Source organism: Pholis gunnellus (assembly GCF_910591455.1).
Source record: "Pholis gunnellus genome assembly, chromosome: 17".
NCBI classification, from domain to species: domain Eukaryota; kingdom Metazoa; phylum Chordata; class Actinopteri; order Perciformes; family Pholidae; genus Pholis; species Pholis gunnellus.
Window position 1 is genome coordinate 141936 of NC_136544.1, and position 23652 is coordinate 165587.

The window sequence follows — 23652 nt, forward strand, 5'->3', positions numbered from 1 at the left end:
CTGACTCCTCCTCTCTCAGTCGGTCCCACGGTGTGTGCTCAGTGTGCCAGTGCAGTGAAATAGAGACAGAGGAAGAATAGGCCACAATGATCAGAAGCCTCAACATGGTCCCTCTCATGGTAATCTGGCTCTCCTGTGGGTTTGAATTAAAATCCTCCGACTGACCTTTCACAAAAAATTCACTAAAACCACAGACTGTCACTGGAAATGATCACTGATAAAGCCTGCCTCGTCCTGTTTTGACCAACATAACGCCAGATCCACAACTCTGGAACTCTGTTTTTCGATGTCAAATATGACGTCAGATGTCAGTTTGGGCAGATAACTGTGCAATGAGGCCGCAACTAATGCTGTTAAAGAACAATTAATGATTCTGTTCACATACTTCTGTGCTGCCTTTCCTATTTCTTTTGTTTTTTTGGCCTGTCTTCTGCCCTCAGTTCACAGCTAGTTTGTCACCTGACAGCCTGCAATCAGTAGGAGTTACCTTGGTTGCTTTGGTATCACACAGCGTATTAGGATTCATATCTTGATTTTAAGATCTTTCCTGCAGGTGGTGTTAAAACTCAACAAATAATCTTGTGTTGCACCATGTTAGGAAAAATTCACTCGAGCCGTGGTAACAATCATTAAACAGGACATTTATTCTTTGCAAAGAAGGAGACAGAGTTGATTCACATACAGTAAACATGGATCAAGGCTGCTCGGAGATCTGTCTCCAGGCCTCGTATATTTATACCAAGTAAACATCAGTGTCACAGGCAATATTTCACAAAAGCATAACACACACAAATTGCCTTCATACAGCATATTCTAAGTATCTGGACACTTTAACAATTCGTTCTAGTACAAAGGTCACTTTTATAATCGGAAGACGCCATGAAGTATTGACGCCGTCAACAACTTTATTTACCGTTACAAGCAGTGCTGAGTGTTCTTTCGGATAAACTAAACAGCTGTGGCGCTTAATGTCAGAGGATGTTCACACAACAAGGACACATAAGGACACCAAGCTTTGTAAGCACACTTATTATTAGTCATTTAGATTTTGACTCTAACACACCATCAAACACAATCAAGTTGTTGTCCATTACAGAGGAGGGTTTACTACATTTTGCCTTGTGTTCTTAATGCATGTTGTTTTTCCTTTTATAAAATGAGTTCCTACTGCCTGTTTCCTGGAGAATATCTGGAGACAAATGCCAAGCTGGGCACCTGTATCCCAAAGATACAGTTTTCTGTTCACAAGATCCATGATTAGTAAAGGCTCTACGGAAACAGGTGTTGATCATCTGACAAACGTGTCGAAAAAACATGCGGTTCAAACATCTTGGTTGGTTTTGATCACTTTTTAAACTCTGAGTTAAACTTCAATCTCCTGTATTGTTACTACTTTGTTCATTTGTATCTCTAGATGTATCCTGAATTCACCAAACGTTAGATTTAGATAATGCCTCAGTTGCATATTTAAACAAAACATTTCAGAAAACTTCATGTAAGTTATCAACTGGTGACGTTTCATGGTGTTATCTATTAGTTGTTATTTTGTTTTTTATCCTAGTCACCTGTAGTGTCTTAAAAATGTCAAAATGTGTTGGTTTTATCAGACTCCACTTTAGTAGCACTTAAATACACCAAACCTTGCAGTTTCATTTCATATATATATATATATATATATATATATTCTGAAGGTTTTTACAGGGGGGCTTGTTCATATATCACTCATACTGTAGCCTGATATTTTGTCTCAGCGGCTCTCTACCAACACCTGAGCTGGCAGCTCAAGAAAAACCTTTTAAAATAAACATAAATAAAATGGAACCTTTTGAATAGCTAAATATGTGTGTTATTAGTTACAATGCTTAAATGAAGTTGAATACTTAAAACTTTACAGTATCGTTCAGCATTGGTGGTTTTATACATGACATAGAACAGCAGGCACCTGCTCCTGTGGTCGGAATTTGGTTTGATATCATATCAGCTAGTGCGTTTGTGTTGTGTTGAATTCAGCTAGAATTGCTACTTTTGTCTTACTGACAATGTTGAGGGGAATCCTTTGAAATAATCTATTTCAAATAATTGATTGCCCTCCTGAAATCAGACTAATGAGACAATGACATATCTTGTTCAAAAGATGATTATGATGAGAAGATGAGCTATACACCTCATATACATTGTGTCATCTTAAATGTAAACTTTTGGCCATAATATGGTCACTTTCTGTTATTTATGCTTGTAATTCCACTCCTGTTAAGCACTTTGTGACTAATGTCTGTAAAAAGCGCTTAATAAATAAATTGTATTTACTTACTTACATCTATGGTCATTATATTCCAAAAACACGTGTACAACATAGATGAAGTAGCTGCACACGTTGAGTTTAAGGGAGACTGTCCTCACAATATCAGCAAGTGCTCCCAAAATTACTAAGAAAATGAAGTTTACACTAAAGCTGCCATAGTAATTTTGATGTGGAAGAAGTCAAGTGATGTTGTCATACAGCAACAAAGTCTGCGTAGGCAGGAGGTCGGGGTGGATGGATGGTACAACAAAAGATTACATTTTAAAAAAGATTGGAGGTAGCTGTTCGGTCCCCTAACCACCGTCTTAATAAAGGTTAACCTTGAAGGGATAGTTCGGATTGTTTGAAGTGGGGTTGTATGAGGTGAATCCGAACAAACCCTTAAAACAGTGGCAGGCCGTGCATTTTATACCTGGGCCTTCAGTGCTGTCCTACCTCCGAATAACCTCATTATGACGCCACAGCTACGGTTATTATTTGTTTCTAGGGGTGTAACAATATACGTATTCGTATTAAACTGTTTGGTACGTATTACGAACCGAACAGTATGTTTGAATAATACTATTGCATTTGGAAAAAGCAGAAGCTTAAATTTTGGGAAATATAATGTTCTTTCGGTGGAGCCACTGCGCTCAACCTGGCAACCCACCAAACATAACAAACAATGTGCTGTCTGACCACGGAAGAAAAACATTGTACTCTGCTGAGGCACGTGTGTTCTGGGAGGCTATGCTAAACTAGCGTAGCAGGAAAATAACAGCAGCACACAAACTACAAACTCTCCCTGCAGCGTTTAGCTGTTCTCTACTGATTCAAACAGGGCTAAAGCAATCGTCACACAATCCCCATTTCTCCAGACCATCATTCTTGCTTTGTAAAAGAAAACAGATACATGAATACTTGCATGACGGGATGCTTCGTCATTAACGGACAATGCATATAGTCAAAATCAACGTAATTAACACAATGACAAACTCACAAGAACCAGTCACATATATTTATATAACAACAAAGCATTACACATCAATCCAGCAAACCTGCGGCGCTAAAACACAAATTCCACCACACTGAAGAGCACGGGCCTTTCTAATATTATTCACATCAGAGGGAACAATATTAACCATATCATAAAAACGACTCCATAGACAAATGAACACAGTAGTAACGCTACTGCAGATGTAAAAACACAAAAACAGAGCACTTACCAAAGCTGCTGTTCACTTAAAGACAAAGTCCATCCTCCTTTCTTTGTGAACAAAGAGTTCAATGACGCAGTTGTACAGAACATCGGTGCGGTTCAGTTCCAGCCAGAGGTCATCCTGCGAACGTGTTCATTGAGTTATAGATCCACTCAAGTCTCAGCAGAAGTTTTCAAAAGCACCGTAGCCTGTAAGTGTGTAGAACGCTGCTGTTTTCCCTACCGGTGTTTGCTTACCGACTGTTTTGCCAACCGACATTTGGACTAACGACTTTTGCCTACTGGGTTTCGTCTACCCGGCTGCGCTGCGTCGCCTACAGGGTCTGACGCTGCACTTAACAGCACTGCGCCCTGGCTTTGTGCTGTTTTTATGTCAGCATCACCCTTGTTTTAATAGAGAAAAACCTCTTTTTAGCTTGAGTCATTTTACTGTGTGTATTCTGACCTGGGATGTTAAGGCCCACTCTGGCCTTTAGTTTATATAAATTGGGTAGCTGATCATCCCCCTTACTGATCAGTTAACCTGAGTTATTTTGGTTGTTTTGTCTTTTTTTATTTTTTCCTTTTTTTCGATTTTCCTTTCTGAGAAGTGGAGCCTTGGTAATTATGTCCCTTGTCCCTGTAGGAGCTGCTAAGCCAAGGTGGTGGGGTTGGTGTCTCCGGGTGTTGGTGTCTCCCTTTGTGTGCTGTGTGGTTTACACCTGGAACCCTCACGTGTGGTTGTGTGTGTGAGTGATTTTTGTGTCCACATGTAATCGGGGTGCCTGCTCTTTTGGGATCGTCACCTGTACTGGTCCACCCCGCCACTGGTAAGTCGCAGCCTTGCACCTCTCTTTTAAATCAATGTATAAGGCTCTTTTATTAGTAGTTTGTGTTTAAAATTATCTGTGAACCACTGTTTTTGTAAAAATAAAGATGAATTGTTTTGTAGTGGAACCACGTCTGTATAATGAACCTGAGTGTCCTCTGAATCCTTGATACTGTGTGGGCAAAACTTAATCTTTAGGTGAAATTCCTAAGGTGGCGTTGTTGTGCTCTGACTATTGATTAATGTCCACGTAAACTTTAACTCACACCCCCTCTGCTCGCCACACTTGCAGTAAGTGAATGTGACACTCGGCATACCACATCTGCTTTTGACGTCAAACCTTTTCCTCTTCTTCTTCATGTGATGCCGTTTGAAACGTATCACTTCCATTTCCCCGCTTGACAAAAATACAGTAAAGAGTTCTCAACATGAACAGCGCTTTGATTACCATTATTATCAAAGGTACTTTAAGTTCTTTATTTTTGCTTCAACATTGTAAGTTTGATCTTATTGCTTAATTTTTTTTAACAGTCATAATTTTTTGCTCCTTTCTGCAGGAATATCTCCAAATAAAAGTGAAGATGTTCATCAGACTCCAGCCGATCTGCTGGGGGAAGACAAAAGATACAGTCAAACTGTCCTGCAGACACAGCATCAACGACTATTACACCGTTCTGTGGTATCACCGCCCACAGGGAGACTCTTCTCTAAAGCTAGTTGGTTTTATAACTTCCACAACTGTTCAAATTGTCGAAAAACCCTTCCAGGGTAGTTTTAACATTAGTGGAAATGGCGAGAAGGAGGCATTCCTTCATTTTCTCAAACTGAGGCATCCCCAAGACAGTGGGCATTACTTCTGTGCAGCATTACAGATGCATGATGATAGAAAAGCCCTAAATTCCCATACAAAAACCCACATGTCACCTGTACACCTGCTGCAAACCACATGAATAGACGCACCGAGGAGTCAGTTAAACAATGGGAGGAGATGAAGAGGTAATGATGGACAGACATGGCGTGGAGTTTTCATCCTTCTCCAGCAGACAGTCGGTTAATCTTCTGATCCATATGAAGAAATGAGGAAAGAAGCTGTAGTCTGGTGGTTCGGCAGCGGATACTTCTGTATCTCTTGCCAGATGGTAGCAGAGTGGACAGGCTGTGGATGGTATCGACTTTTAATATCCTTCGAGCTTTTCGTAGGCACCTCTTGTCACCAATATCATTGATTATCAGTAGATGGGTGCCAATGATGTTCTGGCCGGTTTTAATCACCCACTGTAGAGCTCTCCTGTCCTGTGCCGTGCACATCCCATGCCAGTTTGCAATGCTTTCTATTGCTCCTCTGTAAAAGTTGACAAACTTGGCACAGGAATTTTTAAGTTTCCTTAAGAAATACAGCCGTCTATGAGCTTTCTTCTCCAGGATGGAGATTTGAGATGACCATGTCAGGTTTTGTGATGCTGGTTCCCAAGAACTCAAAACTGTTCACTTGCTCCACCTGAACTCTCATCTATGTTTGTAATATGACCGATGACGGTACTGTCATCTGCAAACGGTTCACGATACTCAACATGACCCTAATCTCATCATACCCATCATCTGGATTTAAAGTATTCAGAAAGCCACATTGCCCTTAATATTGTAGTTTGGAATTTTCCCTTTCTTTGATATTTATTTATCTGATTTGGTACCACTTTCCTACTTTTTATTAAAGAGTAACTGCTCAATTAGGGGCCGATCACACCAAGACGTGTCGCAACAGGTGTGAAAAAAAGCTGAAAAGTTGAATTCATATGCATGTCTTAAAAACATGGCGCAAGAGAGAAGCGCACGCCAGGCTCGCCGTACCATAGGAAAACAATGATTTTGCAGGCGACGTGTTTCTAGCGATGTGTCTCGGTGTGATCGGCCCCTTCAAATTTTTATTTTTTCAGGTATAAAGATGATATAACATAATATGGGTTGGCTTAATTTGAGTTACTACAGCCGCGATGGTCCGTCTTGAAGCTGGCCGGCGAGTTATTTTCCCAGCGGCGTAATTCTTGTCTCATTTTTGTTCAAACAAACAGTATATTCACTGCCCCCTGCCATGTCACTACTTTTCCAAGCTTATTGTAGCTGTCATATTTGTCGACGCTGCATCAAAGTTTTCGTCACACTTTTTTGGCCACATTTATACAGTGGGAGGACTTCGTATCGGACCTTGGGGTGCAGATGCACTATAAGATTTTTTCGGTTGTCCAAGGTGAATCTGGCTGGATTTAGGCATCCAAGCTGATAGGTTGGGGTTAGGACAGACTCATCGAGGATCAAAAAGTTTAGAATGAACCAGTTTGTCAAAGGGGTAGAATCGAAGGTGCCTCATCATGGGTATAGCAGTGGAGACAAAGATGGTCAGGGTTAGCCATTCAAGATGAATGGTTGGGGTGTGTGTAACCTGTAAGTTAAGGAAATAGGATCCAGGGGTGCTCCAGCAGTAAGACGTTTTGGGATAGAGATTCTTTACAACTCCCCTCACCAAGCTCTCTGACTGGCATTTTTAATAGTCCAAGTTAATGCACAGGTCAGCACCCGTCATTCAAAAGGGTTAGGGTGGTGTGTTGGTTCTACTTTCTCAAATGCAAGGACTTGCTGTTTTTCTGTGGTTAATATTAGCTTAATTAACACAGAAATTGCCTATTTTGGACTCATTGACACTTTGCATTTTGGGAAATTATGTTTTTCAAAATGTTCTGACCTTTTCTGGATTAAAAACTGTAATTTAGGTCTGCTGAATCATATCTTTAAGGTTTATAAACTGATATAATTGGCATTAGAAAAAAGGTTTATTAACATCAATAAAGCTATTAGTTACAATGTATAATAATGGGTGCCTCTAAATAACAAACAACTGGGGAAGTTCAATGCTGGTATCTATTAATTAAACTTCTTTTACCCTGTATTCACCTGTAGTGTCTTCGGAATCTTTAAAGGCCATATTCTCAAATTTTTTTGGTCTTTGTCTCTGAGCCAGAAATCTCCACTCCAGTAGCTCTTACCGGTGATATCTACACTCACAGCACAGTAGGGTGGAACTTGCCTCACCCACAGTTAGCATCCAATCAGAAGTAATGAATACAAGCCAATTACAGCACAGCCAGGCAGGACTTGCAGCAAAACAGGTGTGCGTGTGTGTGTGGGGGGGATAACCTGCACTGGTTAAGGTTGGCATTAGAAATCACCAATGATCTTCTACTAAATTGTTGGACTTCATATTTGACAGACCAACGGGACAGGGGGCACGGTGATACAATCCAATACAGCAGCTGTACCAAAACCTTCTCCCTTTAGTGTCGAGCGCTGCAAGTTACATCGGACACTACATTTTCTATTCTATTCTATTTTGACATTGTCAAAAACTAAAGTTCAGCGAGGAAACTTTTTTGGAATTCAATTTTAAAAACCAATACACAGAATTTGGGTTTTCGCCACATAAAAACAGCAAACTGAGATGTTGTAAAGCTCATTTTCTATGCTGAAAGAACAGTCATGTCATGGGATTGTTAGCCTGTTATGGGCAGTTTTGTTACTTTTTGATCGAGGATGCAGTGAAAGTGGCACTAAAGGTTTATCTGGATAAGGAGCTAAACTCACTGTTCTAGGAAAGTTGGTGAGAAAACAAAAAGAAATGTCCTTGTTTGAAAATGAAAGAAAAACTGTCTGACCAAATGAATTTACCTGACTTGGGAATAATTTGACTGACACAGTTCCTGTCGAAAAACCAAGCTGACCATTTTAGCAAAATGTTTCAGTTTGATTTTTTTCTTTGGGTCATAGGAAACATCTTAAGATTCTCAGAATACAAAGCGAATCGCAAAAACATACGAGACATGAAGCATGAGACAATTTTGGTGTTGAATGACACAGGAGGTTCACCGGCAAAATTGCAAAAAGGAACACAGAGACAAAAGCAGTAAGATACGTTTTTGTCACAGTCGGAGAGCTCTGTGTTCATTCGCCACCGCACGCTTTGGAGCTGGAACTAAACTGACCGTCTTAGGTAAGAAAATCGGCATCATCGAATTAAATGGTGGTCTTTTACAGCTTGTTTATATGAGAGAATGGGCAATATGTATCTTTTAGGTGATTTTATTTGGTGTAGTATTCTCCCTCTAAATTATAAAAGCAGTTATAGTACAAGTTAGTTTTGTTTCGGTCCTAACCTGCTCTTCAGCAAACTGATACAGGAATAAAAGAATTGGCTCTTTGCCCAAATGAATGCTCTCAATGTGAGTTCTTATCAGCTCTAGTGACGTTTACTTTGGGACTGGGACTAAATGTACTCTCTTAAGTAAGGTAAAAAAGAAAAAATACATAAAATTATATAGAATTCAAAAGACAGATTATGTAATATTTCACAATGTATACTTCAAAGTTAGCTGGTTTATCTACAAGATTCGTTTGAAGTGTTTTCACCTTGTTCTCTAAGATCGAACTAATTCTTCAAATATTGTTCTATTATGTTGAAATTTGAGCCAGAATTTTGGGGACATTTCCAGACACTTCAGCATTTTCGGACATTTTATAGACTAACCTATTTATCAGTCAATCGAAGGCAGCTCTTGGACAGTGTGAACAGTTTTTAGTTGTGAGTCAAGGTGACCAGCTGCAACCCTGCATACTCTGGTAGTGGAACCAAATTGAGGTAGGAAATTAACATTAACAGGCAATATTACAATTTGAATAAACTTTGCAGTTTGATGGATCAGTGTAAAATCCAAAGTTGTGAATTTTGAATTTAGAGGATGTCCCTTTCTTTTTCTTTTTTAGTCAAATGAGGAAAAAGTTAAATAAAGCAAACACAAAGTAACTGAAACAAAACAAAGGAGAAAAAAAATGAATGGCATACGTGGAGTAAAATGAGATGAATTAGATGCCGATTTTGTGTTGCGCTCCACTTAAACTACTGATCTCGGAAAGGGGACCAGGCCAACAGTTCTTTGTAAGACAATAAAAGACTAATGAAATAGAATGATAATGTGATTAATGTAATGTATAAGACCTGAGAAAATCCTCCTACATCCTCCTCACTGTTCATGTATAATTCTGGAATTAAAGGGTCAAAGTATCTCCAGAAATTTGATAGGTAGCTTTAAAAAAATGTACTTATTTGCTTACTTGCCAAAAGTTAGAAAGATGATGCCACTATGTATGTAGGGTAAACCAGCAGCAAATGACTGGAATCAGGGGGAAACTAGCTTCTTTAGCTATCTTGGCAATGTTTGAAGTTAACAAAATACACCTACCAGGACCTCTAAAGCTCACTTGTTAACATATCGTTAATCGATTGTTACATTTTTACAAAATATGTCTTAAACAAATGAGATACAACATGTTAATTCGTGAATTTTAAATGTGCTGTTGGGTATGTATGGATAACTTTATAAAGATTGCTGCTCACTGTTTGCTACAGTTACCGGTCTTTATGCTAAGCTATGCTAACCATTTACAATAAATACGTAGCTAGCTGGCTCTAGCTACGTATTTATTGTACTGACATCAGAATGGTATCAATCTCCTCAATCTTGTCAACTCCTGGCAAGAAAGAGAGTGATTGTATTTCCCAAAATGTGGAACCATGCTCTTTTTTTTGTTCCCCGCAGATCCAAACCGTGCCGTCACCCCGCCAGCGGTGAAAGTGCTTCAGCCTTCGCCGAACGAGTGTCAGAACAACAAAGACAAGAGAAAGAAGAAGACCTTTGTGTGCGTGGTCTCTCGTTTCTACCCGGACCACGTGAGTGTGTTTTGGCAGGTCGACGGGGTGAATGTCACGGACGGAGTGTCGACCGACAACGCTCCCCTGTGGGGAGGGGAACATTACAGCCTCACCAGCAGGCTGAGGGTCCCGCTCAGTGAGTGGTTTACACCGGGCAAGGAGTTCACCTGCACCGTCAGCTTCTTCAATGGGAACAAGACCGTGCACCGTTCAAATTGGGTCGAAGGCGTCAGCGGTATGCAACTCAGAATAATATGCATGTTTTTAATAATTGCACTGAAAAAAACAGCAACTTTCTTCTTTTCTTGTCAGGACCAGGAGCTGCAGCAACAAGAGGTAAATATAATTTAGTTTGGACCTACACAGTTTAAAGTATCAACAACAACAAGACATGTCATTCGCTAAAATGATGCGTTATTTTGCAGAGAAGTATTTGAGGATCACCCACACTGCCAAGCTGTCCTACGTTGTTCTGATTGTCAAGAGCAGTGTCTTTGGAGTCTTTGTGGGGTTCATGGTGTGGAGGCTTCAGGTGCGTCCAACTCGAGTCACTGTGATGTACCAAAGAAATCCCAGTGGAAGTAATGTACTCGCCATAAGAAATGGCTCTGTGAATTTCAAATTAAAGTGCTCATGGCCAAATGGTGCATTAAAAGTGCTCATGGCCGGACAGTGAATTTAAAGTGCTCATGGTCAGACGATGCATTAAATCCCATATTGGACATAGAACACTGCTGTTAAAGTGATGCCTATTTGTCAGATGAAAGTGGTCATAGTATAAATGTCAGCTAAGGCTTCAGGACACTCAGATGTGAACCCTGGTCTCTGCTGTTAATGTCCTGTACTTTGTGCGCCCGCCATCCACCATGACTACCAACTTTGAAGTGATAAATGTAGCTCTTTCTTTACTCCCACGTGTTACTTGTGAAAATAATTCAGGCTACAATTAAATTTCCCATCACGATATAATTTTTTCGGGACACATTTTTTATGCTGGATGTTTATAATGTCATGCAGTTGAAAGGGATGTAAGTGTAAAATATAGAGAGGTGGTGCTGGTCTGACTGGGGGGAAGCCTATTCATGGTGTTTTTTAGTTTATTCAACATTTCTTTGTGCAAAAGAGATGATTTGTTAATAACTAAGTGGTCAATTAATTAGATTGCTTTTAATTACCGGACCTGCATTAAATTCTTCTCTCTTTGCTGATGGCATTCAATTCAGACTTGTGCTGTAATGGCAGTGTCACAGAAATGTTCCTCACGTTTATGTAAAAGTGACTCGAGGTCTTATGCAACATCACATTTACCTAACAAGGTGCATGTCTGAAAGGGGTTTAAGTGAACTAGGTGTATGTGTTGGAATTATTATAATATTATTTATTTTTTATGTAAACCTCTTAAAATGTGTCCTCTGTCTGCTGCACAGGTTTCCTCTGGAAAACAAGACGACTGAGAGCTGAGCTGCACAATCCAGCAGATTCTCCTCATTTCAGTGAATACATATTTTGAAGTTGTTGTTTTTTTTACTCTCGATGCACCATCAGTTCTGCACAAATCAGAGCATTTTTAAAGCATTTGGTATTCTACTTAACAACGCTGTCTGTTTGTGTAGGTGCTTGAGAACTGCTTTAAGCTGAATTCTATTCCCAATAAAAGTTTTTCAAGAGGAGATACAGCGCATTGGTATCATTATTTCGGAAGTGAAACCAAAAGTCAGCACCAACACAATGTACACTAATCTTCCCACCTGTCAGATCAGCAGTTAACATGCAAGTTATGTCAGTTTCCATACATTTATGAAGACAACAACGCACTGCCTACATATCTGAGCCTACATGGCATGACAGAGTATTTTTAGCAGCTCGCTTATCTGTTTTTTTTTCTTTCCGAGAACTCAACCTTTTCTTTGTGACACAAGTTTCCATTCATACAAACTGGGTCATTTGGTAGGCAGTTGATAAAAGCCTCTATGATGGCATTTAAAAAGCAACATTACATGAAATACCTTTGTGAATTTATTTCAACATCTTTAGGAATAATATGACCTTCAGTGGATTTAAGTCTTTTTCCATTATTTCCATTGTTCCTTTTAGTTGAAGGCTTTAAGTGAAGAAGTGAATGTTCGTATGTGAGTCCACCACATCCAATGTAACAACAGGAAACCAGCGTCCAGCGTGCAGAAGAAGAAGGCGGGAGGCCTGTTGTCGGCGAGGAACACAAGAGCCCGCGGAGCAGCAGAGGAGAGGATGTGGTTTGCATCGCTGTGCTGAGAAACGGAGGTGCAGTCCTCCACCTCACTGCAACCTTTGCAGACGGCACCTGTGTCTGTGCACCCCCCCCCCCCCCACACACACACACTCACTGCACAACTCTGCAACGAACAGCTGTTTCTGTGTCAACTGAAGCTACAGTTTGACCCAGCAACTGTTGAGTGTGATCTGCTGCTGCAGTCGCAAAAGCTATCAAAGTCAATTCACGCTATAAGGCAGCGATCAATATTAGTGTGTCTGAGAGTGGTTTTTGTTTAGCAAATTCGGCACTCAACTGATTCGATTTACCTCATCAAAACACGTTTTGGGCCATAACTTAAGAGCTCATATGCTCATTATGAGAATTTCACACAAATGTCTCATGAGATAAAATTATGAAGTTCTGACATTTTGGACAGACATGGATGTAGATGAGGCGATAACACTATTTATTTTTGCTTTTCTTACTTCCTTTGGGCACGAACAAGAAAAATCAGTTCATCATTTTTTAGAACATAAAAATTAAACAATTCCAAAGGGGAACTATAGGCCCATTTTTCAAAATGTTGACATGCAATTAGGGTCTAAGCAGTCCAAAAATATTAGTAAACATGAACAACTCTCTCCCAAAACAAAAACCTAGAGTATTAATGATCAAATTTGTGATGTCACTGAGTATAAAGTGCAGAGCTACTTCACAGACAATGAATCAGAAAAATGTTATAGAGGACACTGAGAGCACCAGGTGAATGATCTGAGTGTCTGGGAACATTTTCTGTTTCAGAACTGAGAACACTATGACAGAATATCAAAGAAAACAAACTTTCAAAAATGTCAATGGAGCAGCTGGAGAGTTTTCACCTGTTCACTAGTTTGAGACTTCCCTTCTCTGGTTTCTGGCTTTGAGAGAGAGCAGCTCATGTTCACAAATACTGACTGAACTTTCCTCCTTCACGGAAATAACATATTATAACTCTTCATTTTGGTGGCGTTCCTCTTTAAGGACGAATTAATAAAATAAAAAATGTTTTTTTCCATAACACGCCACTGACTCTGTGATTGGAGTGAGGCTTCTCAAATACACCTTCATTGAATCAATATTATCAGTATAACCCTGGATGTACCAGATTACTGACTGTGTTTATGTTCAATCATTTACAAAGCTGATGTAGAATTACTAACAGATATACAATAGGATGCCAATATTTATCAGACATTTTTTCTAAGTTGTTAGCAAAACCACCTTTACCATATATGGACATTTATCCCGATTAAGTTTTGAAAAATGATTAGGCTTTTTTGGGGTTAATCATTTACATCACTCTAAAACTAAACTATATAAACCCAATTATGAGTCTGTTACGTTCCCCTTTTGGCATCTAGGGGATGCGGGGAGTAACGATGTTAATTTTCCGGGGAAAGAGAGACTGAGCAACTGATGAGCATTTAACAAAGGAAGGCTTATTAAAGAAAACGGTTAACTGCTTACAGTAAATGAAAACAACTTCCATACAACAAGGAAGCGACCCTAGACCACTATACAGCCAACAACAGCCCACACTGCTGTATCAGGGGTGATCCACTGATCCACTGCCACACATGTCGACACAGCTTCACTGCCGTGGTTTTGACCAAAGGGGTTGTCCTTCAGGAGCCCCTCTCCTTTTATACACTGCTGATCGTGATTGAACGCAGCTGCGTCCAATCAGTTGCTGCAGCTGGCATCCGGGACAGAAGGTGGCACCCGAGAGGACGCTGAGGGTAAGCAGATTGAGAGCACAAACAGAAGACACGTAACAGAGTCAAATTGTGGAAGAGAACATTTTTGTAATAGCATCCGCACAAACCTTCTGTCGTCCGTTTCTAGCAAGCATGCTAAACCTGAGCAATTCATGTGTCGTGACTCTTCCTTTGCAGCTGGAGTTTGTATTGATAAAGGTTTCTGACCATAACTTAGATGGTTATGATCCAACCCAAACAGAAGCAGTGCAACTCTACAATATGTTGAAAGTCCTACTTTTGGATATGCAATGCTGTGTGCAGTTAAGGTGAGGTTGGAAGGGGGTATTACAGACATTGGTGTTACTAGTGGGAAATGAAACGAGGTATTGAACTGAATGATCTATGAATATTTTCACCTTTATCAGATACTGAGGTTCAAGTGAGCAAGGCACCAAGCCCTGAGAGGTGACATGTATTACTTCATTATGACTTTATGTTGCAGCTTGCATGCAGCACACAGGGTGTACACTGTGGACATCATCAATTAGGTGCCTCCATCTACTGGATGTAGAGGAATGTTGCACCACTGACTTTTATTCCCATCAGCCAGTGCATAGTTCAACCCTGAAAAAATTTGATTTTTATTGAACCTAATGATTTGAATAACATGTGCACATCTGCAACATCAACACAGTTACCGAATATAAGAAACCAAAAACATCAGCGTGCTTTAAAAGCCAAATATTAACGCTGTATTAATCAATATTTCTCTGATATATTATTGAATCGGAGCCAGATATTTTTGGTGAATATTGAGTTGGTGAAAAACCAGTGGCGTGTGGTCCAGTAAGGGCACATGAATCACGAAGTATTACAGGAATGTGCGATGACTAATGGAAGAGCCCCCTTTTGACCGCTGATTGGTTGACACTGCACGCTGAAAATGACTAGATACGGGGCATAAGATTTTACGTCCGAGAAATGCGACCAGATTGGGCAATTGCTATTGGGCGGCTTTAGGAAAGAATATATTGGTAAAAATGAGCTTGTGTGGATTGACAAAATGTTGGCCTGGTTTGTCACAGTGCAGTCTTTTTCCTTTTCTTCACTTCATTAGCTAGAAGGCTACTTGACCGGGCTGTCAACCATCAGAGGTCCGCTCGCCACCTTCTAGCTGATCAGATCAGCTAGTTGCAACGATGGCTAGACAAATAGCTTCCAGAAAATAGTGTTGCGGCGTAACATTACATGAATGTCTCTAAAAATATCCTACATATTCGTGAATTCCAGTACATTTTTGTTAACCTAAAAATATGCAGTTATTGTCCATACCATCAACATAGCTGCCGTTGCCAGGCAAATCCACAGAGGACTACTATACTTTACTAACAGGGCAAATCCACAGAGGACTACTATATTATACTAACAAGGCAAATCCACAGAGGACTACTATACTATACTAACAGGGCAAATCCACAGAGGACTACTATACTATACTAACAGGGCAAATCCACAGAGTACTACTATACTTTACTAACAGGGCAAATCCACAGAGGACTACTATACTTTACTAACAGGGCAAATCCACAGAGGACTACTATACTTTACTAACAAGGCAAATCCACAGAGGACTACTATACTATACTCCATCCATCCATTTTCCTCCGCTTATCCGGGGTCGGGTCGCGGTGGCAGCAGGCCAAGCAGGCTGACCCAGACTTCCCTCTCGCCCGCAACATTTTCCAGCTCATACTGGGGGATCCCGAGGCGTTCCCAGGCCAGCTGGGAGATATAATCCCTCCAGCGTGTTCTGGGTCTTCCCCGGGGTCTCTTCCCAGTTGGACGTGCCCGGAAAACTTCCAGTGGGAGGCGTCCAGGAGGCATCCTAATCAGATGCCCGAACCACCTCAGCTGACTCCTTTCGATGCGAAGGAGTAGCGGCTCGACTCCAAGTTCCCTCCTGATGTCCGAGCTCCTTACCCTATCTCTAAGGCTGAGCCCGGCCACCCTACGGAGGAAACTCATTTCGGCCGCTTGTACCCGCGACCTTGTCCTTTCGGTCACGACCCAGAGTTCGTGACCATAGGTGAGGGTAGGAACGTAGACCGACCAGTAAATTGAGAGCTTTGCCTTCCGGCTCAGCTCTCTCTTCACCAAGACGGTCCGGTGCAGCGCCTGCTTTACTGCTGCAGCCGCACCGATCCGCCTGTCGATCTCCCGCTCCATCTTACCCTCACTCGTGAACAAGACCCCGAGATACTTAAATTCCTTCACTTGAGGTAGGCACTCCGTCCCCACCTGGAGGGAGCAATCCACCGGTTTCCGGCAGAGCACCATGGCCTCGGATTTGGAGGTGCTAACTCTCATCCCCGCCGCTTCACACTCAGCTGCAAACCGCCCCAATGAATGCTGGAGGTCACGATCCGAGGAGGCCAACAGGACCACATCGTCTGCATATAGCAGAGAGGTGATCCCGAGACCCCCGAACCTGACGTTCTCCACCGCCCGGCTGCGCCTAGAAATCCTGTCCATGAAAGTCACGAACAGGACCGGTGACAAAGGGCAGCCCTGGCGGAGGCCAACACCCACCGGGAACGTGTCTGACTTATTGCCGAGAATGCGGACACAGCTCCTACTGCAGTCGTACAGAGACCGGATCGCCCGTTGTAAAGTCTACATGTGTTTTGTGGACTTGGAGAAGGCTTTCGACCGGGTCCCTCGGGGGTTCTTGTGGGGGGTGCTGCGAGAGTATGGGGTGCCGGACCCATTACAACGGGCGATCCGGTCTCTGTACTATACTATACTAACAAGGCAAATCCACAGAGGACTACTATACTATACTAACAAGGCAAATCCACAGAGGACTACTATACTATACTAACAGGGCAAATCCACAGAGGACTACTATACTTTACTAACAGGGCAAATCCACAGAAGACTACTATACTTTACTAACAGGGCAAATCCACAGAGGACTACTATACTAACAAGGCAAATCCACAGAGGACTACTATACTATACTAACAAGGCAAATCCACAGAGGACTACTATACTATACTAATAAAGGCAAATCCACAGAGGACTACTATACTATACTAACAAGGCAAATCCACAGAGGACTACTATACTATACTAACAAGGCAAATCCACAGAGGACTACTATACTATACTAACAAGGCAAATCCACAGAGGACTACTATACTATACTAACAAGGCAAATCCACAGAGGACTACTATACTATACTAACAGGGCAAATCCACAGAGGACTACTATACTATACTAACAGGGCAAATCCACAGAGGACTACTATACTATACTAACAGGGCAAATCCACAGAGGACTACTATACTTTACTAACAGGGCAAATCCACAGAGGACTACTATACTTTACTAACAAGGCAAATCCACAGAGGACTACTATACTATACTCCATCCATCCATTTTCCTCCGCTTATCCGGGGTCGGGTCGCGGTGGCAGCAGGCCAAGCAGGCTGACCCAGACTTCCCTCTCGCCCGCAACATTTTCCAGCTCATACTGGGGGATCCCGAGGCGTTCCCAGGCCAGCTGGGAGATATAATCCCTCCAGCGTGTTCTGGGTCTTCCCCGGGGTCTCTTCCCAGTTGGACGTGCCCGGAAAACTTCCAGTGGGAGGCGTCCAGGAGGCATCCTAATCAGATGCCCGAACCACCTCAGCTGACTCCTTTCGATGCGAAGGAGTAGCGGCTCGACTCCAAGTTCCCTCCTGATGTCCGAGCTCCTTACCCTATCTCTAAGGCTGAGCCCGGCCACCCTACGGAGGAAACTCATTTCGGCCGCTTGTACCCGCGACCTTGTCCTTTCGGTCACGACCCAGAGTTCGTGACCATAGGTGAGGGTAGGAACGTAGACCGACCAGTAAATTGAGAGCTTTGCCTTCCGGCTCAGCTCTCTCTTCACCAAGACGGTCCGGTGCAGCGCCTGCTTTACTGCTGCAGCCGCACCGATCCGCCTGTCGATCTCCCGCTCCATCTTACCCTCACTCGTGAACAAGACCCCGAGATACTTAAATTCCTTCACTTGAGGTAGGCACTCCGTCCCCACCTGGAGGGAGCAATCCACCGGTTTCCGGCAGAGCACCATGGCCTCGGATTTGGAGGTGCTAACTCTCATCCCCGCCGCTTCACACTCAGCTGCAAACCGCCCCAATGAATGCTGGAGGTCACGATCCGAGGAGGCCAACAGGACCACATCGTCTGCATATAGCAGAGAGGTGATCCCGAGACCCCCGAACCTGACGTTCTCCACCGCCCGGCTGCGCCTAGAAATCCTGTCCATGAAAGTCACGAACAGGACCGGTGACAAAGGGCAGCCCTGGCGGAGGCCAACACCCACCGGGAACGTGTCTGACTTATTGCCGAGAATGCGGACACAGCTCCTACTGCAGTCGTACAGAGACCGGATCGCCCGTTGTAAAGTCTACATGTGTTTTGTGGACTTGGAGAAGGCTTTCGACCGGGTCCCTCGGGGGTTCTTGTGGGGGGTGCTGCGAGAGTATGGGGTGCCGGACCCATTAAAACGGGCGATCCGGTCTCTGTACTATACTATACTAACAAGGCAAATCCACAGAGGACTACTATACTATACTAACAAGGCAAATCCACAGAGGACTACTATACTATACTAACAGGGCAAATCCACAGAGGACTACTATACTTTACTAACAGGGCAAATCCACAGAAGACTACTATACTTTACTAACAGGGCAAATCCACAGAGGACTACTATACTAACAAGGCAAATCCACAGAGGACTACTATACTATACTAACAGGGCAAATCCACAGAGGACTACTATATTATACTAACAAGGCAAATCCACAGAGGACTACTATACTATACTAACAGGGCAAATCCACAGAGGACTACTATATTATACTAACAAGGCAAATCCACAGAGGACTACTATACTATACTAACAGGGCAAATCCACAGAGGACTACTATACTTTACTAACAGGGCAAATCCACAGAGGACTACTATACTTTACTAACAAGGCAAATCCACAGAGGACTACTATACTATACTAACAAGGCAAATCCACAGAGGACTACTATACTATACTAACAGGGCAAATCCACAGAGGACTACTATACTTTACTAACAAGGCAAATCCACAGAGGACTACTATACTATACTAACAGGGCAAATCCACAGAGGACTACTATACTTTACTAACAGGGCAAATCCACAGAGGACTACTATACTTTACTAACAGGGCAAATCCACAGAGGACTACTATACTTTACTAACAAGGCAAATCCACAGACTACTATACTTTACTAACAAGGCAAATCCACAGAGGACTACTATACTATACTAACAAGGCAAATCCAAAGAGGCAGCGATATTCTGAATGCTATAGCGATGGCACAACCCTCCCTTCTTCACTCAAAGATTCATGTTTTGGAAGTAGATAGCGAACCTGCAACTGGATAAATGAGACTTCGATTTTAATTTACTTCAATTTATCAACACTTCCATTTACTTAAATTCCTCAACACTTATATTTACTTAAATTGATACTTTTATTTACTTCATTACCACTTATATTTACTTAAATTGACACTTTTATTTAATTCATTACCACTCATATTTACTTCTATTTATCACCACTTCAATCCCTCAAAACTTCTATTTATTCAATTCATCAACATTTCAATTTACTTAAATTCGTCAAATCTTTTCTCCGTTTTTAAAATTCTTCATTCACCGTGAAGGCATGCGGAAAAAAAAAAGTTTTCTCCGAGAATTCATGGTAACACGAAATGAGCAATTGATACACAAATGGTCATTTTGTTATTGAAGTATATCTTTAAGTAAAAGATTTAAGTAATTTTTTTGCCACTGCAAATAAAATAAGAACTCTGCTGTTCTACCGCTGCTGTGCTGTAAGATGCAACACTTTTAAAGAAGAGGAATACCATCAGATCCCAGCAAGTCAAGTTAGAGCTGTGGAAAGTGTCAAATAGATTCATTTAAAAGCTTATATAATGTAAGTGTCTATAACTCCACCATGATTAATCCAAGAGGAGACGGCAAAGCAGCAGAGTGATGGCCAAGGAGGCACCCCGGCCTACAGAGCTGGACACTGTCTTTGTGGCGGCCCATGCTGGGCAGGAGCTTCCAGAGCCATACTTCCCTCCCAGTGTGGACACGCCCTCCCTAGCCAGCAGGACGCCGGAGAAGGTGATGGTTTTGGAGATAGTGCTGGCCCAGGCGCAGCTCCCCACCCTCTGCTTCATCCACACCTGGTCACCTGTCTTCAGCTCCTCCATGGAGTAGCAGGTGTTGAGGGTCGTGTCAGAACCAGACACCTGGGGGACAGGAGCGGACGATGGCATTTTGAGACACATTTTTCTGTCACTCAGCTTGGCTATTGAATATCAAAAGCATCCATGTTTTTTCAATAGATCCTCATGGCCTTTAGTTAATTAGGGCCCGAGCACCGACGTAGTCGGAGCGGAGGACCTATTGTAATCGTAATGTTTATTAGGGCCCGAGCACCGACGTAGTCGGAGCGGAGGACCTATTGTAATCGTAATGTTTATTATTAGGGCCCGAGCACCGACGTAGTCGGAGCGGAGGACCTATTGTAATCGTAATGTTTATTAGGGCCCGAGCACCGACGTAGTCGGAGCGGAGGACCTATTGTAATCGTAATGTTTATTATTAGGGCCCGAGCACCGACGTAGTCGGAGCGGAGGACCTATTGTAATCGTAATGTTTATTATTATTATTATTATTATTTTTACTCTTTTGTCGCAAAAAGGAGGTGCTTGGGATTCTGGCAACATTTTGAAATTTTGCACGCAAGCCAGAATTTGTGAAAATTGCAGTCTGATTGGGGTGTCCAGCTGCGTTATGAAATATTGGCTCGCTAGCGCCCCCTATTGAGTAGCCCCAACATTGGGTTTCACCGAGCTGTATGAAATTTGGTAGGTATGTGGAACGTGATGGGGCGTACAAAAAATCCTCTTGGAATTTTTCACTAAACCAAACAGGAAGTCGGCCATTTTGAAGTGTATGACGTTTTTGGACCGTTTCAAGGCATCATACTTTAACAAACTCCTCCTAGAGATTGAACCCGATCGACTTCAGACTTGGTCAGTATGCTCTTGAGACCTTGGCAGTGAAATGATACTCAAAGATCAAAAAGTTATCGTACTATGTATCCGTGGCGTGGCGTCAAAAAAACACCATTCGCCATGAAAAAGGAAGTTGTTGTAACTCGGCCGTACATTGTCTAATCTGCTCCAAATCTCTCATATGTCATATCATCCTGACTCAGAACACATCTATATGAAAATTTTGAATCATAGTAAGAGCGCCACCTATTGGCAACTGGAAGTTGTACGTTTTGTACTTTGACATCCTGCTCCTCACAGATTAATCAGATCCCTCTCAAATGTTGCCAGGAAAGCCTTAAGACCTTGATCATGCTTCATTGTGAAGATTGTAAGAAGTTGTCGAAGGGCGGCGACGTAGCGGCTCGGCGAATTTCGATCCTTCGCCATGAACGAATAAACTGATGTAACTCGACTCCACATCATCAGATCTTTACCAGATTTCACATGTTTGATTAGACTCCAGGCCTGAAGACATCTGCAGGCCAATTTTTAATCATAGTCATAGCGCCACCTACTGGTAACAGTAAGTTAAAGACTTTATACTTTGCCTTGTTTCTCTTAGTAGGTAAATCAGATCAACATCAAACTACTTCCACACAAATGTAAGAAGTTCATAATGCCAGTTCATGAAGCTTTTGATGTTTCGTCAAACGCCGTTGCCGTGGCGACGCAGTCTTCGCCGTGAAAAACGAAGGTCGTTTTGAGAGGCTTAAAAAGCTCGAAACATAAGCAAACTCGGCACGCAGATTACAAGCCCAAAATGTAGTTATATAATATGATTTTATTCATTCAGAGTGGCAAATCGGCTCAATAGCGCCCCCTACAACATTTCGACGAAGCAGCCCTCGCACTACGTTTCACATAGACTTACAAAATTTGGTGGGCACATGTATAACATGTGGACTTAAATAAAAGTCTCTTGGGACCATGCTCTAAACCCAACCGGAAGTCACCCATTTTGAATTTATTTTGAATTTCTAGTGTCGTTTTTGTCATTTCCAGGCGCTGCACTTTAACGAACTCCTCCTAGGGAAATAATCGAATCAACTTCAAAATTGGTCAGTACAATCTAAAGACCTTTGTGATGAAAAGTTACTCAAAACTTGTTGTTTCGTGAAAAGCTGTTGCCGTGGCAACGCATTCTTCGCCATGAAAAATGAAGGTGTTTTTGAGGGGCTAAAAATGATCAAAACATAACAAAACTTGTCAAACACATTTAAAATCATGAATGTAGTTATCTGATGTGACTTTAATGTGTCAGAGTGGCAAGTCGGCTCAATAGCGCCCCCTACAATATTTCGCCGATGCAGCCCTCGCAGTACGTCTCACCTAGATGTATAAAATTTGGGAAGTAGGTGTATCACATATAGACTTAAAAAAGGTCTTAGGGGTCTAAGCTCTAAACCCAACCAGAAGTCAGCCATTTTGAATTTTGTATGAATTTATAGTGTCGTTTGTGCAATTTCCAGGCGCTCTACTTTAACGAACTCCTCCTAGGGAATTAATCAGATCAACTTAGAATTTGGTCAGAACTATCTCAAGACCTTAGTGATTAAAAGTTACTAAAACCTTTAGGTTTCATCAAACGACGTGGATTTGGTGTGGCAGCCATTTTACATGGTTCACCATTATCCATCAAGCTGTTGTAACTGGACTGTACTTTGTCAAAACTGTCCCAAACTTGACATGCTTGATGACTGTCATGACTCTAGGACTTCTGCATTTCAATATTAACTCATAGTCATAGCGCCCCCTACTGATAAGCACGGACGTAAGCTGGATTCTATAAATACAGCGGCCCAAACACTGAACTTATTAAAAGGGTTTGTGGGCACACCATGAGAAAAAGACTTCTCTGATCTAAATATGTGCAAACTAAGATGCTTGGAGAGCAAAAGTTAGATAACAGTGGGTTTTCAAACCATGTCAGTCGACATTAGTATAAATGATCTGTCCAGAGCTTCTACTTGAGAATCAGGTTAAATGTCAGAGTGAATGCTTCAGACTACAATCTTATGTTGCAGAAGAGCTTAAAATGAAAACAGTGTTAAATTAATGTGTTCATGTAATAGCACATGATTCTACTGTTTTGTTAACTTTCATCTAAGTCCAAATCCAATCAGCAGGACACTGCAGGGAGTTGAACCCCATCCCAGTAAACTGACAGTCTGTTATGTTACTAACCCTGAAGCGCATTCACGCACATTCATTTTCTTGATGATCTTAACAGGCTTTCATTTATGATTGTATTGGAGGTACCCTCAACACATTTGAGGCTTAACACCTGTCAACGCGATCTTGTTACGCTGCTGGTCGACGCAGGAAATATCAGCTAACTCATGCACGCAGTGTTTGATGGTCACAGAAACGCACGGCAGCGTCCTCCAGAGTCCTGCCAGTACCCTCGACGTGCGTGAATGTGCGAGGGCCCGGTCAATGCTGCTTGCAGC

General features: G+C 42.0%; 1 gene segment (V, D, J or C); it reads left to right on the forward strand.

Annotated features, from left to right (window-relative positions):
- The first annotated feature begins 8002 nt into the window (after window positions 1–8002).
- LOC306709681 (T-cell receptor beta-1 chain C region-like) lies at window positions 8003–11726 on the forward strand. The segment is given in 5 exons: window positions 8003–8347; window positions 9951–10298; window positions 10376–10399; window positions 10489–10595; window positions 11491–11726.
- The last annotated feature ends 11926 nt before the right edge of the window (window positions 11727–23652 follow it).